Raw genomic sequence first — 15,865 nt, forward strand, 5'->3', positions numbered from 1 at the left:
TGTGTGTCTAACAGTTGTCCCTCACCATTTGCAGGTGACCCTGCTTACCCCAACCTGTCATGGCTACTGACCCCAGTGAGGAATCCCAGGACAACTGCAGAGGAACGCTACAATGAGGCCCATGGGCAAACTAGGAGGGTGATCAAGCAGACCTTCGGCCTCCTGAAGGCCAGGTTCAGGTGCCTCCATATGGCAGGTGGATCCCTATTCTACTCACCAAAGAAGGTGTGCCAGATCATCGTGGCCTGCTGTATGCTTCATAACTTGGCTTTGCGACGACAGGTGCCTTTTCTGCAGATGGCGATGTTGTTGCAGCTGTGGAGCCTGTGGACAGTGAAGAGGAGGAAGCAGTGGAAGAAGACATGCACAACAGGGACTCAGTGATCCAGCAATATTTCCAGTGAGACACAGGTAAAAGTACAGACCTGCCTACTACATGTACTTTAACACTACTACCTCTCTACTGTGTGTCTTTTTCAACCAGTGTATGGTCACTGAGTTGTCACTGTCCCTTACGATTTCACAGATGTGGGTCCCACTGTGTGACATCTGCTTAGATTCCTCATGGACTAGAGCTGTGTGACATAGGTATGTTGACATTAAACTTGAAAGAGCATTTTGTCACTGTAATTGCTAATACACTATTTTGAAATCACAGACAGACTCCAGATTGTTTTGTGCTTTAAGGGTGTTTATTTAAGTGCTCAATATTGGGGGGGGTAGTGAAATGGTGAGGGGTGATGGCGGAGGAATGTCCATGGCAGAGTCCAGTCTATTAGTCTCACAGGTGCATTTCCCAAATGGGCATAGGAAGTGGAGCTGGGGCAGTTTAAGTATGGACAGGGTGACAAAGTGGGACAGTAGGATGACAATCAGGGTGGTCTCATTTCTTGGAGGGGGTCTTGGCATCGTGCTCTGTCTTTGTCCTGGATCTCAGGGACCGTTTGCGGGGTGGTTCTCCCTCTGCAGGGGGTAGGGTGCTGGTGTGGTGGTCCTATGGCGGTGCCTCCTGTCCACTAGCGCCGGCGGAGGTGGTGGGCAGTTCATCGTCCATGCTAGTGTCAGGGGCCCCTTGTAGTGCCACAGTGTCCCTCCTGGTGTTGAGTATTTCCTTCAGCACCCCTACAATGGTGCCCATGGTGGAACTGATGGTTCTGAGTTCCTCCCTGAAGCCCATATACTGTTCCTCCTGCAGGCGCTGGGTCTCCTGAAACTTGGTCAGTACCGTTGCCATTGTCTCCTGGGAGTGGTGGTATGCTCCTATGATGGAGGAGAGGGCCTCGTGGAGAGTGGGTTCCCTTGGCCTGTCTGCCCCATGTCGCACAGCAGCCCTCCCAGATCCCCTGCGTTCCTGGGCCTCCGTCCCCTGGACCGTGTGCCCACTACCACTGCCCCCAGGTCCCTGTTGTTGTTGGGGTGGTGGGTTATCCTGGGTTCCCTGTAGTGGTGGACACACTGCTGATTGACGTGTTCTGGGAACAGAGTTATGGGCCCGCTGGGTGGGTGCTGTGCTGGTGTTTCCTGAGGGTGGAAGCTCTGTAGTGGCCTGTGACTGTGTGATGGGAACCGACTGTCCCGAGGTCCCCGATGGGCCGGGCTGGTCATCTAGATCCAGTTGGACAGAGGTGCTGTCATCACTGTGGGCCTCTTCTGTTGGTGGTTTGGACATGTGTGGACCCTCCTGTCCGGTGATGTTGGGTAGGGGTCCTGCAGGGGTATAAAAGGATGGTTATTACATCTGTGTGTGTCATGGTGTGCAATGGGTGGGTGACTGTGTACCCCAGTGTTTGCATTCCTGTGTTTGACCTTGTGTGAGGATGGTTTAGGGGGTTGTATGGGTATGTGCAGTGGGCATGCTTTAGTGATGGGTGTCCATGCTTTGTTGTTGCATGTAGGGCTTGGTGTTGGGATGGGTGGTTTGTGATGTTGGGACATATGTGAGGAGTTGGGGTGCTGGGGGTGAGGGTGAGGGTGGGGTATGTGATAGCATGCAGGTAGGGTGGGGGTTGTAATAGTTAAGATTTGTCTTACCAGAGTCCATTCCTCCAGCTACTCGTGCGAGGCTCTCAGGATGCAGAATCACCAATACCTACTCCTCCCATGTTGTTAGTTGTGGGGGAGGAGGTGGGGGTCCTCTGCCCGTCCTCTGGACCGCCAGGTGGAGTCTTGAGACCACGGAAAGCACCTTCCCCCGTAGGTCGTTCCACTGCTTCCTGATTTCCTCCCGATTTCTTGGGTGCTGTCCCACTGTGTCGACCCTGTCCACTATTCTTCGCCATAGCTCCATCTTCCTTGCAATTGAGGTGTGGTGCACCTGTGCTCCGAATAGCTGTGGCTCCACCCGGACGATTTCCTCCACCATGACCCTGAGCTCCTCCTCCGAGAACCTGGGGTGTCTTTGCCGTGCCATGGGGTGGTGTGGGTGATGTGTGGGGTGGAGTGTGTGGTGATATGTGGGGTGATATGCAGTGGTGTGTTGTGTGAGGTGCGTTGAAGTTCTGTGGGTGATGGTGTTGTGTGCCTGTGGATGCTGTTGTTCTTGCTGGTGCTCTCTCTTTCTGATTTTTTTGTCGTGGGGGTTTGTGGGTGATGTGGGTGTGTGTTTTATAATGTAATGGGTGTGTGGGAGTGGTGTGTGTATGTGTATCAGGTGTGTGTATTTCGAATTGTCCAATGTTGCTCTGTTTTGTAAGAGTGTGTGTATTTTGAGCACGGTGGTGTGTACCGCCAATGGAATACCGCGGTTGAAAGACCGCTGCGTTGATTCGTGTGTCGAGATAGTGTGGGAGTATTTCTGTTGGCATGACGGTGGAGGATTTGTTTTCGCCAGTTTATCACTGACCTTTGGTGTGGCAGACTTGTGTGGGTGTCTGAATTCTGGCGGATTTCGGCATGTGGGTCATAATAGCTGTGGTGGAATTCTGCGGCACGACGGTAAGCGGCTTTTACTACCAATGTTGTAATTTGGGCCTTTGTTTGCTTTTAAAAGACTTAAGACACTTTATATCACTTTTCAGTGATATCTCTACATTTCCTTATTGCATCTTTTATCGTTTTGGCCTGCAAATATCTAGATAAATATTTTATATTTTTCTAAACACTGTGTGGTGTATTTTTGTGGTGCTATATTGTGTTATTGTATGAATTATTGCACAAATACTTTAGACATTGCCTTCTAAGTTAAGCCTGACTGCTCAGTGCCAAGCTACCCGAGGGTGGACACAGGATAATTTGATTTGTTTGTGACTTACCCTGACTAGAGTGAGGGTCCTTGCTTGGACAGGGGGTAACCTGACTGCCAACCAAAGACCCCATTTCTAACAGACATGATAGCTGGTTTTAGTGCTAGTTTGGCATTAGAACAGTCCTTTTTGAACCACTGCCTAATTTTTTGATTATCAGCAGGTTGCTTATTAGTGATCTTCCTATAAAAGATATTCTGTAGCTTGTATATCATTTCCTCATGAATGCTGAGGATTGGAATATTACTAACCTCAAGCTCCTCGTAATCAGCCATAACATCAACAAACAGTTTGTACATTTCCTTGATCAAATAAGGGTTAGACATCACTTTTGGCCAGGTGACATCAATATAATTATTGTCCAGAGGTGTCTCTGGGACCACAGTAAGATGGATGTTCTGCGATCTCCTAAATACGCCACTGTGTAAAGTAAGAAGCAGGGGATTGTGATAACTCTTGTGGCGAAAATGCACCTTCATATCTTCTAATAATGGCCACAGCCTGACATCCACTAAGAAGTAGTCAATAACACTAGAAGACTGACCTCGCTTAAAAGTAGGGGCGATATTTGGGTCAGAACAAGTACAACCATTACAAGCCCTAAGTCCATACTTAAAAAACAAAGATGTCAACTGTAAGGCAACACGAGAGCGAGTACACTGTTGCTTGTTCATCAATTGTGGAATGCCCCAAAGTTCCTCCTCTTCAGCTACTTCAACAAGAGGGTTAAGATGTACAATTCATATCCCCTGCAACCACTAATTTGGTTGATGAATTCAGGGTATCCATATATTCAAACAGCTAAGCCAGAGTATGAGACTATAATCCCTGTGGGACAGACCTAGCATATACATTAATTATGGTTACCTTGAAACCTCGATCAAATACAAGCTGGGCACCCAATATATCGGGAGAATCTATTTTTAATGCAGAGTGATTGCACTGTAATTTCATATTTAGCAATATCAATAGACCCCCCCTTGGCGCGGCCAGTACCCCCCCCCCACTGCGGGCTGGGCCACTACATAGTAAGATAAAAACCCATCCATGTAAACTGGGTCCTCATCCCAAGTCTCCTGGAATAAGCATATGTCCTGCTTATTTATATAGTTAGTCCACTCGGGATCCACCAGCTTCCTGCCCAGCCCAACCAAATTCCAGGACATGGGACATGATAGACAGTTCAGTGCTAGTTACCAGGACTCTAGGCCTGGAGCACTGAGTTTCCCTATAATTTTCAGTCTCAACAGATGCTTCAGGTTTAGACACAAAAGTCAAGATTGAAGTTATTGGGTAGGGATTGATGTATAGTCAGTCAACCTCTGATGTGCGAGAGTAATTTACTGCCAGAGTCAAAACATGCTTTTGGCTAAGATCGAACTTCCCGCCTGCTGGACCACCACATAATATGAGTGGACTGCTGGCATGCGGCAAAAGTTTGAGTCTATACCAGCCCCCCTAGCATTCCTAAGACAACAAGTAGGTAATTCAGTCAATAAGATTGTCCACTAGCAAGCTATCCACAAAAAGAATGGAAATAAAATCTAAATTTGAGCCAAGCTGACTATGTCTGCCCACCTCAAGAATGTCTGCTCGAAAAACAGAAAGGCAATTTTGCTGGACTCGCAGCCAATAAATTACCTTATTTATCAAAGATTCCTGGGTTTCCAGAGAACCAGGAGGCAACTTAGGTACCTCAACCATATAAATGGTGCCTCCTTTGCTCCGCAAACCTCGGGCCTGTTTATTCCAAGCTGGCCGGCTCATTCCAACGTGATGTAAAACATTATCAGATGACTTAATATGATGTATTATGGGAGTAGCTTCTCCAGCAAGCGCCTAAGTGCTAGCCACCCCCCAGGAACCCTTTGTAGAGTCGGCAGACTGGGCTTTAACGGGCCTATCCGACCCAGTGATATTCCTGCCCTTAACATCAGTATGATACTTCCGTCTTACGATCATAGGTGCGACCTGGGATCTTTCAGTATGAGGCGCAGATGAATATTCGGGAGGGGAAATGATAACAGGCCGTAAAAGTTGGTTGCCTGATTGGGGCCTAGATTCAGGCACACCGGTAACAGTAGGCAAGCCCCCTATAGCAAGTAAAATCCCATCCGTATTTGACCTCAAACCCTTACACGCACACTTCTGCACATATTCCCCGTTAGATTGTTCATCAACAACAGCACCAGGCTCTTTACTTCGTCAAGCTTCTGAAGAATAGAAGCCAGATCGGATTTACCACAAGGCAATGACAGTCTGCCTGTGTCCAAGAAGGAATTGACTGCAACATTGTCATCAACACATGCTCCAGAGTATTTATATGTAGGACAATCACAGGACCGCCCATTCTCCCTCAGGGGCCCATACTGATTAAAACACAGGATATTAGGAATGACCAAAACCTGAGGACATAACTGAGGACCGGAAGTGTCTTTTCCCACAAAGGGGCCACCTGTACCACGTGACACAGCTTCCAAATCACTACACAAGGTAATGGTCGACACAGGAGAGGTATTAGGTCTAAGAGCTTGGGACGCAGTATATTGTTCAATCTCCATGGAGGGATTGGGCAGCTGCGGCCTTTTCTTAAGTATATCAGGATTTTTTTTTAACAGAGGTGCCACATTTTGTGGCTGGTAAATTAGGGTTACTTCTCAAAAATGGCCTCCACTTCTTCAAATAAAATATCAATATCTTCTAAGGGGTTACTTCCTTTGTTGAACAGGGAGCTCCTTTTGTTGTTTGACCAGGTTTTAGGTTTTTTTGTGCCACTAGTGTGTGCAAGGGCATCCACAGCTTTACGTTTCCCCATCTCTGATCAGCAAGTGATATGATCAGAAGCAATAACTATAACCTTAAATCAAAATCCAGTGGCATAAACTTACTTTGCAGAAGTCAGAGAAATGCACCCAGCCTAGCCTCTATCGGGCGATGAGGGGCGCAGACGCACCCGCTCTGCATGGGCCAGAGGCGCTTAAGAGCAAGAGTTAGTGCTGAGAAGCCTGGGGGACATTGCCCCACCCCAGGAAGTGCGGCCAAAGAGAGTGTCCCAGCTGAAAGCACGTCCCATGCTGCGTGGGCCAGAGGCGCTTAAGTGCGCAAGTTGGTACAGAGGAGCCTGGGTGATGATGTCCCACCACAGGAAGTGCAGCCAAAGAGAGTGTCCCAGCTGAAAGCATGTCCCGCGCTGGGTGGGCCAGAGGTGCTTAAGAGTACGAGTTAGTGCAGAGGAGCCTGGGGGACGTAGTCCCACCCCAGGAAGTGCGGCCAAAGAGAGTATCTCAGCTGAAAGCGCGACCCCTAGGTAAGTATATAATGAAATTTGGAAGCTTTCCCAACAAGAAGCCATTGCCTGGATAAAGCAAATAGACCAAGAAAGCTTTCAGAAGGCAGTAGCTGTTGTAGATAATGGGATTAATACCCTGTCCGGCCAGATGTTCACCTTAAATAACATTGGCCCTCATTACAACCTTGACGGGCGGCTGAAGCCGCCGACCAAGGTTGGACCGTCGGGCGGCCGCCAATGCAGCCGCACTCCTGCCACGGTCATTTTGAGATCCCCGCTGGGACGGCAGGCGGAAACCTGGTTTCTGCCCGCCGACCCAGCGGGGATCACGGCCGCAACACAGGAGCCAGCTCCAAATGGATACAGCGGTGTTGCGGCTGTGCGACGGGTGCAGTTGCACCCGTCGCGCTTTTCACTGTCTGCATAGCAGACAGTGAAAAGCTGCACAGGCCGTGTCAGGGGGCCCCTGCACTGCCGATGCTAGTGGCATGGGTTGTACAGAGGCCCCCAGGGGCCCCGCAACTCCCCGTACCGCCAGCCTTTTCCTGGCAGTTCAAACCACCAGGAAAAGGCTGGTGGTAGGGGGACTCGTAATCCCCTGGGCAGCGCTGCCCTGGCGGATTAAAACCGCAGTGGTTATAAATACCATGGGAAGCACCGCCAGCCTGTTGGCGGTGCTTCCGTCGAAACAGCCCTGACGGTCTTCGACCACCAGGTTTGTAATGACCCCCATTGTCTCTTCTGCTATAGACATTATACAAACAGTTATGTCTTCCTTATACCATGGACAGAGTCAACTAAGGTCCATTATGCAGTTGGGTTGGACACTTCAAACACTGAAGGAAGGTCACGTTCCCTGGCAACATGTCAGCACAAGGAAAATATTTCCTACCTTTATTTTGACGCGAGGACAACAACTAATGGCTAAAAAAGAAGCGACTTATGTCATGCTGAACATCGAAAAGTTAGAAAAAATGCAATTTACTGTGGCTGAAATATCATCTGCTGAGTGGTTAATACACAGAGTCATTAATCTGCCTATTTCCACACTACATTTCATGTTCTATTTAAAACACATTCCTTTAGGAAGATATGAAAGGCTGGGAGATAGTTACATCCATGAGGTGTGGGAGCTGCCCTTCTTGTACAAATGTCTCAGTGGCATGAAAGAAGTCTTTCTTAGTGGTAGTGAATGGTAGACTTTTGTCAGCCATTCAATGGTTTGCAAACAGCTGTCCTTGCATGGGGCATGTAATGCGTATGCTGCAAACTTGGCTTGTTATCTGAAGGACGTTCCAGTCTCCTTGATTAGACCTACTTTCCAGGTGCTTTCAAATGGCAGTTATTTTTTCCTCAATGGCGAAGACTGTTGTGGGATGCGAGCTGGAATAGTTTATGTCGTTTCGGTATCTAAGATTGTTACATGCTGCAGAAACTTACTCCCCCCCCACTAGATTAAAAGAGGTAGCTGACATTTGGCCCCATATTGCCTCTTATAATGTGAATTTTGACAAGTTGAGCAGACTCAAAGCTTTACTGTTTCAAAAACATGTGGCTCTCACATCTGCACGCGAGACCTACGCACTTCAAGTGCCAATGTCGTCAGCAGAGATACAGTCCCATTTAAGTACCAACTTTCTGAGACACTTAGGTGAACACGTGGGATGAATTTTTAAATGCGTCCATTACTACTGGAATAGCATATTTCTTTAAGGCTGTTGGTTCTGGTTTCGTTCGTACCTTCTCCTCCATGTTCGATTTGATATCATCAGCCATCCAATCAATATTCTCCAGTATTTTGGGGTGATTTCTAATTACTTTGGCTATAATAGTTGGTATTTTGATATTGCTACTTTTCATGCTCATTGGCTGTCCCGCCGCAACAAGGAGAAATGAGAGCGTCCCCTCAGTGCAGCTGTGTCGTGAACGCATGATACAGTACTTTGGAGCAACATTCCTGCAGGAATTGGAGTGAGACTGGTATCTGTCATTCAGCCCAGTTTCACATAGTGTGCAGACCATATTTCGGGGGCCTTTGGTGCTCTTTCGAACATGCACTGGAAGTTTGTCTTTCTACGTAACGCTTGCTTTCATTGGACGCTGGTCTGTTGATGTTCTCGCTGAGGGTTTATTACTGGACATGCGCGTTGAGGGTGAGTTTGCTACGGGAAGCGGCTTATGAGTTGCCTTTCCTGGAGGGTGTCACTCTTACCTCATTATTGGGTACTCCACTGAACACTGCTGCCTTGGCTGAGTCTCAGGCTATGGAATATGACTGCTCCTTGGTCCTTCTCGGCAATGCCTTTCCAATTTTAACACCTGCCGAAGTGGAAGATTTCCTGTCCTCCATTGTCCCGAATTCAATTGGCAAAATTAAAAATGACTCTGACTCTTGAAATTCGTTCCCATTTTAAGCCACATGTTAACATTTTAAATTGTCCTTTTAAATATGCTCATGTGTCCTTTTAACTTGTCATTATTGACTTTTTTTTACATATATATCTTAGGTTGAGTTTTAGTAGCTTTTATGAATATTTAGGCTTTGAACCACCTTTAGCCGACAAGGGGAGGGTGCTGTATAGCCATTTTAGTTATAGCTCCATGCACGTTATGTTAGCATACTATTTCTGCCGCTGTGAACTTTAACCTAGATATATTTTATTCAGCTTCATTTTATTCTTACAATAGCCACTTTTGCAGTCTTGTTTTATTTCTCTCTATCTAGCTGTTTTTGCCTAGGCCAGCACTACGTTCTCAAACAAGACATTCTTGCTCACTCTGTGCTTCTTTCAAGGCTGTGGTAAGATAGGTTGCCGGTGAATGTGGTACAAGTTTTGTCTCTGACATTCATAGAAAAACACACATCCTTAGGTAGGGACATTTTCTTATAACATCAGCTGTTTTATTATAAAAACACTTCCCTGTCCCTTACATGTTAGAGGGAGATTCCAGCCAGAGAACCACAACTGTATGCTGATTGCTGAACCCTTCGCTATAGCTGCTTATGCAGACTTCCGGCCTTTGCTCAGGTAGGGGGGATGATGTCTTCCCAGGGGAACCTGAATGTCAGAATTAGAGCTTAACAAGCTGTGCTCTATCATAGCTTGGGTAGGAATTAGTCTACTGAATTTAGTGACAACATGGTAGTGTTATTTCTATGCTTTACTCTCATTGTCACAATTTTAATCTTGTCATGCTGTATCGTCCTGGTTATTGCAGCCCACGCTTTGCTATCTAAGATGCAGTCGCTTCATTAAAATCTTATTAAAACATATAATGCCACTGTTTGTCATTGTGTATGTGAGACTAATGTGACTGAGAGAAACGGATGAGAGATGAGGCACTGCTAGTTAGCTGGAGCAAATCCCATATTGGGGTGACAGGTGTCACCTGTAGTGGGTCAGACTCAGTCTCCCACACCGCAGGCAATTCTGCCACTCAAAATCCAGTAGTCTCATTAGAATAATGAGAGCCTACACAACACTCTAAGTATTTGATCAAGCTTTCCTTGTGAAAAGCACCAGTAACAAAGTGGTAAAGCAATTGCAAGTACTTATCCCACTGCTGCACCACCAATGTAGAAGGCTGTCCTGATTTGTAGTGGGTACCTTGGGTACTTATACCTTATACCAGTCCATTATTAGTGAAATGTAGTAGTGTTTTAGCAGCTTAGGCTGATAGAGGTAGCTATAGCAGAGCAGCTTAGGCTGAACTTGGAGGCATGTAAAGCTCCTGCAATACCACTTATAGTTACACAGTACTTATACACAAATAAAGACAATACTCAGTGTTACCAAAAATAAAGGTAGTTATTTGGGTGACACAAGGCCAAAAATATCTTAGAGCCAATACTCCTTCTGGAGGTCAGTATTATACACAATATATACACTTGACACCAAAATAAGGTAAGTAATTAGACATAGGATAATGCAAACAAAAGGAATTGCTATAGAATGCTAAGGGAAAAAATAGGTCTAGGTGCAACACAAACCATATACTAAGAAAGTGGAATGTGAATCACAAATTCCCCCCTAGACAAGTGTAGTGTGTAGAGAATCGCTGGGAGAGTAAGAAAACCACAAAGGTGAGTAAAATACCCCACCACAGAGCCCAGGAAAGTAGGAGTAAAGTACTGCAAGTCGTGATTAGAGTAATTGCAAGAACCAAGCAAGACTGCAAACAACAACTGGTGGATTACTGGACATGAAGACCTGCAAAGATAGGAGACCAATTCCAGAAGTCGGAAGCAGTTCCAGGAAGGACAGGAGCCCCTGCCAACATAGAAGAGGGTGCAAGAGAAGAGTCCCCAGTTGGACGAAGACTGCAGAAATGCACCAAAGGAAGATGTCTGTGGGTTCCTGCATGATGCACCGGATGACCCACAAAGAGATGTTGGATGTAGGTGAGCTTCGGCGATGGATTCGTCAAACAAGCCTTGATTCAAGCAAAGTTGAGTTTTGCGTCAAAGAGGCGCTGCCGGGACCTAGGAGGGTCCTGGAGGCCTAAACTCAGACTGAGGAGGCAGAGGGGGCTCCCAACACTGGAGGGAACTCACAGATGATCAGGCAGCATCCACGGAGGTCCCAGGACACTGGGACAAAAAAGGTGCAAATTGCGGTTGGTGCAACACTACAAAAGAAGGTCCCACGTTGCCGGAGGTAAGGTCAGTGAGTTGACCATCGTAGGATAGAATGCTGGGGACCTGGGCCAGGCTGTGCACAAAGGAGTCTTGCAAAGAGTGTGCAGAGGCCTCAGGCAATGAAGATGATGTAGTGCACATGGGTACTGTCGCTAATGGGGAAGGCAAGATCATACCTCCTCCAAATTTGGACAGCAGGACCTTAGGACAGTCTGTGTTGAAGGGGTCTACCACCTGTGTTCCAAGGAGCACTCTTGTCGCCAGGAGAGGAGTCCAAGAGAACCGGTAGTCGACTTAGAAGAGCAAGAGCAGGGAAGTGACTCTGTCACTCCACTGGAAATTTCTTTGGTCCTTCTGGTGCAGGGTGAAGACATGGAGTCCCTAGAGTGTGCACACCATGGAAACCGTTGCTGATGCTGGCTGCAGTTGAAGTTGCAGAGGAAATGTAGCCCTTCTGGATACTTTGTTGCTGTTACAGTGGTTCCTGGAGCAGTCTGCTGTCGATCCGAGGTCAGAGGATGAAGTAGTAGTTGCAGAGGATTCCTACTGAGAACTTGCAAGTAGAATCTGAAAAGAAACACACAGGAGAGTCCCTAAATAGCCCAGAGAGGGGTATTGGCTACCTTATCATGTATGGACCTATCAGGAGAGGTCTCTGACACTGCTGGCACTGGCCACTCAGAGGCCTCCAGAGTGTCCCCAAAACTAGGAAAACAAGATGGCTGAAGTCTGGGACACACTGGAGGAGATCTGGGCACCACCCCTGGGGTGGTGAAGGACAGGGGAGTGGTCACTCCCCTTTCCTTTGTCCAGTTTCGTGCCAAAGCAGGGACTGGGGGGTCCCTGAACCGGTGTAGACTGGATTGTGCAAGGAGAGCACCATCTGTGCCCTTCAAAGCATTTCTAGAGTCTGGGGGAGGCTACTCCTCCCCAGCCTGTAACACCTATTTCCAACGGGAGAGGGTGTACCACCCTGCTGCCAACGGAAATGCTTTGTTCTGTCTTCCTGGGACTGAGCTGCTCAGTCCCCAGGAGGGCAGAACCCTGTCTGTGAGGTGGCAGAAGCTGTAGCTGCAGTGCAAGCCTCAGAGAGCTAGTTTGGCAGTACTGGGGGTCCATGGTGGAGCCCCCAGGATACATGGAATTGGCTCCCCAAATCCAGATTTGGAATGGGGGGATATTTCCATGATCTTAGACACTTTACATGGCCATATTCGGGGTTACCATTGTGAAGCTACATGTAGGTATTGACCTTTATGTAGTGCACGCGTGTAATGGCGTCCACGCACTCACAAAGTGTGGGGATTTGGGCGTGGACTGTATGGGGGCACCTTTACTAGTGTAAGGGTGCCCTCACACTTAGTAACTTTGCACCTAGCTTTCAGTAAATGAAGGTTAGACATATAGGTGACTTATAAGTTACTTAAGTGCAATGAAAATGGCTGTGAAATAATGTGTCCACTATTTCACACAGGCTGCATTGGCAGTCCTGTGAAAGGGTTTGTCTGAGCTCCTTATGGGTTGCAAAAGAAATGCTGCAGCCCATACGGATCTCCTGGAGCCCGAAAGTCCTGGGTACCTAGTTACCATATATTAGGGACTTATAATGGGGGTCCAGTGTGCCAATTGAAATTGGTAAATTAAGTCACTAGCCTATAGTGACAAATTTAAAAGCAGAGAGCGCATAAGTGCTGAGGTTATGATTAGTCGAGCCTTAGTGACACAGTTAACACACACATTAGACCACAAACTATGAGCACTGGGGACCTAACCAGAAGGAACCCAGTGAGACAGACAAAAATATACTGACATACAGGTAAAAATGGGGGTAATATGCCAAGAAATATGGTACTTTCCTACAGTGTCCTACTTTGGAGACTAGTACCCTGGGTTATTGCACAGTTCAGCAATTGGAAGTTGCAGTGCCATCATACTTGGCACACTTGAGGGATTTGTCCTCTGGGTTAGTCAGGTGGAAATTGGTCTAGATGCTATGTCTAGTTTCTTGGGCAGCAGCTGCTCAGTGATCTGGACTTTACTGCTCATTTGTGTCTTTTTTCAGGGAGTGATGCCTTCACTCTGGAAGGAGATCTTTGGTGATTTTCAGAAGATTGGAGGTCCTCTGGGGATTTGTAGGATCGCTCCGATGTCGATTCAACCCCTCAGTGTTGATTGTCGAGTCCTGGGTGCAGCAGTCATGGTTTGGCACCTTTTTGTGCAGCAGAATTGTAGTTCTCGAGCCTTGGGTCTTCTTTCTTGCTGGCCTTCTTGTGTCCTTGGAATCTGATCTGCAGGTCTACGGGTGCCCACTAAATACTGCTTTTAGTGGGCAGTTAGGGGAGTTTCTAGTACTGACCAATGGGTCACCTGCCTTAGGGTGGCTACACCCACTATGTGACCACTTCCTGTGGGCAGAGGTCACTTCCCTTTCCCTGATTCGTTATTTTCCCACCATGCAAGATGGAGAAAAATTAAATGAAGAGGTCACCTTGCATACAACACCTTAGGGTTGGTGCAAGCTGGGGGTGGCCACTCCTCCTGTCCTTTTGTGCATTTTCCCGTTGTTGCTCTAGCCAAAAGTGGAGGTTTGCAATAGGGGCTGCCTTCTGCTGCCAGCAGCAGGTGTAGGGGTCGAGTTTTACGGGCGGTTAGCCTTTTGAAACTTTAGGGCGGGGCTGTGCACATTCCTGGGGGAGGAGGTGTTAAACCTGTGCCTAGAAAGGGCTTTGTTTTCTGAACCTAGAGAGCAAAGCTCTTACCCCAGGGTTCCAGGATCTTCTCTGGTTGTGGCAGGCTGGTGGTGACCTGCCAGAAACCATGACAGGGTTTTGTAGTGGTCACCTTTAAGGTGGCCTCTGGGTACCTTTTGTAATAAATACAACACTGGTACCAGTTTGTGTTTATTGTTCTGATTTGTTTGATGCCAAACATATCAGGGTTGAGAGTGGCCATCATGTAGCTGTGAAACTTGTACTCGCCAATGTCCAACACATGCATTTAAAAATGGCTATGACTGCTCAGTTCACTTACTATGTCACAGGTTTTGGAAGGACACATTGGGGGCATATTGCTCATAAATCTATGCCCACATGTGCATTATAGTGCACCATGCCTTAGGGATGTAAGGCCTGCTAGAAGGATGGTTTACCTATATTGCATGCAGTGTGTAGTGGATAGGTCAAACAGACAGTGTGCCATGTCAGTTTTGCATTTTAGTATTGCACCAGGACACGCAGCCTGCAATGGCAGTGCTGGATACACTTGGATACATGGGTTCTGTGGGTGGCACAATCTGTGCTGCTGCCCTCAGGGTCCTAACCTTAGTACCCCTTGCCCTGGATGCCTAAGTACCATTTACTAGGGACTTATAGTGGCAGCTAAAGGTGTTACCAATTGTGCCAATGCATCACAACAGTTCTGGAAAAGAGATCTGGCCCAGGGAACCTGGTTAGCAGGGGCCCTGGGCACTAACAACTTTGAAACCACATCAAATACCAGGCAGAAAAGTGGTGGGGGGGCTAACCACGTCAAAAGAGGCACTTTGTGACACTCGCCATTTGCTTATGGCAACGAGGAGTTATCCTTCTGTGACAAATTCTTCTGGATGACACGTAGTCAGCAAACCCCTGACTGGAGAATAAGGGACCATTGTACATCCTGAGTTCTTTCAACAAACCATGCGTGGCCATCGCCTTCTCTATTTTGCATATGGCCTGGCTAGCTGTCATGGATCATAGGATCTTAGCTTATGGATATTTGGAAAAGTTATTGATTATGGCTAACATGTCGTCCATCTGGCAAATGTCCAAAGTCAGCATGGCGCGGTGCCAAGGACATGGGAGAATGGTCTCTGTGATTAAAAGCATCAGCAGCTTCACATAAAGGGCATTGTAGTAAGTCCATTCCACATGGTTATCAAGTCACAGGATCCAGACTTTGCAGTGGAGCCTGGATTTTGTTTTGACTACCCCTTGCTAAGCAGTATGAGCCAGACCTACCACTTACCACTTGCTGTTGTACTCATGCAGGTATCCACAGGCACCCTTCAGGGGAAACAGTAAGTATATGTTGAACATTGTGCAATGCTAGCCATACCTTTTCAGTGTAGTGTGACACATTGTGGGTGAACATATTCCAGTTCCCCCAAGTTACAGCCAATTTTGCTAACTGGAGACGTTCATCCATATTGGTAGATTCTACTATCTCACAGGGAAAAATGGGTAAGGGCCTCGACCTCTCGTCTTCTAGCCTGACATATTGCTTCATGTCATCTTACTCTTCATGGGCTGTGGCTGGTCTCGCATGCCTGGACAAATAGTTTGCGGGAATCTGGGTTCTTGGCCTGTACACAACAGTGTAACAGTACTCCTGTAGTTGGAGAATCCACTTTTCAATCCTCAGTGGTGGTGGATTTGAGGATGACCCAGTGAACAAGTGTATCAGTAGCTTGTGGTCAGGGTGAACCACAAAAGGGTGGCCATAGAGATATATATGAAAGTGTTGACATCCCCAATGAATCGCTATTGCTTCTTTCACTATATGAAAGTATCGCTGTTCCGCTGTTCCATGTCTGTCAGGGCACGACTCGCATATGCCACTGGAAGCCATTCACCATTTTTTTGCTTTTAGGACAGAACTGCCCTGAGGTCTGCGGGACTGGCATCCACTTAGAGTTCAGTGTCATGGCAGGAATCC

The sequence above is a fragment of the Pleurodeles waltl genome, chromosome 8 (genome assembly GCF_031143425.1).
Source record: "Pleurodeles waltl isolate 20211129_DDA chromosome 8, aPleWal1.hap1.20221129, whole genome shotgun sequence".
Classification (NCBI taxonomy): domain Eukaryota; kingdom Metazoa; phylum Chordata; class Amphibia; order Caudata; family Salamandridae; genus Pleurodeles; species Pleurodeles waltl.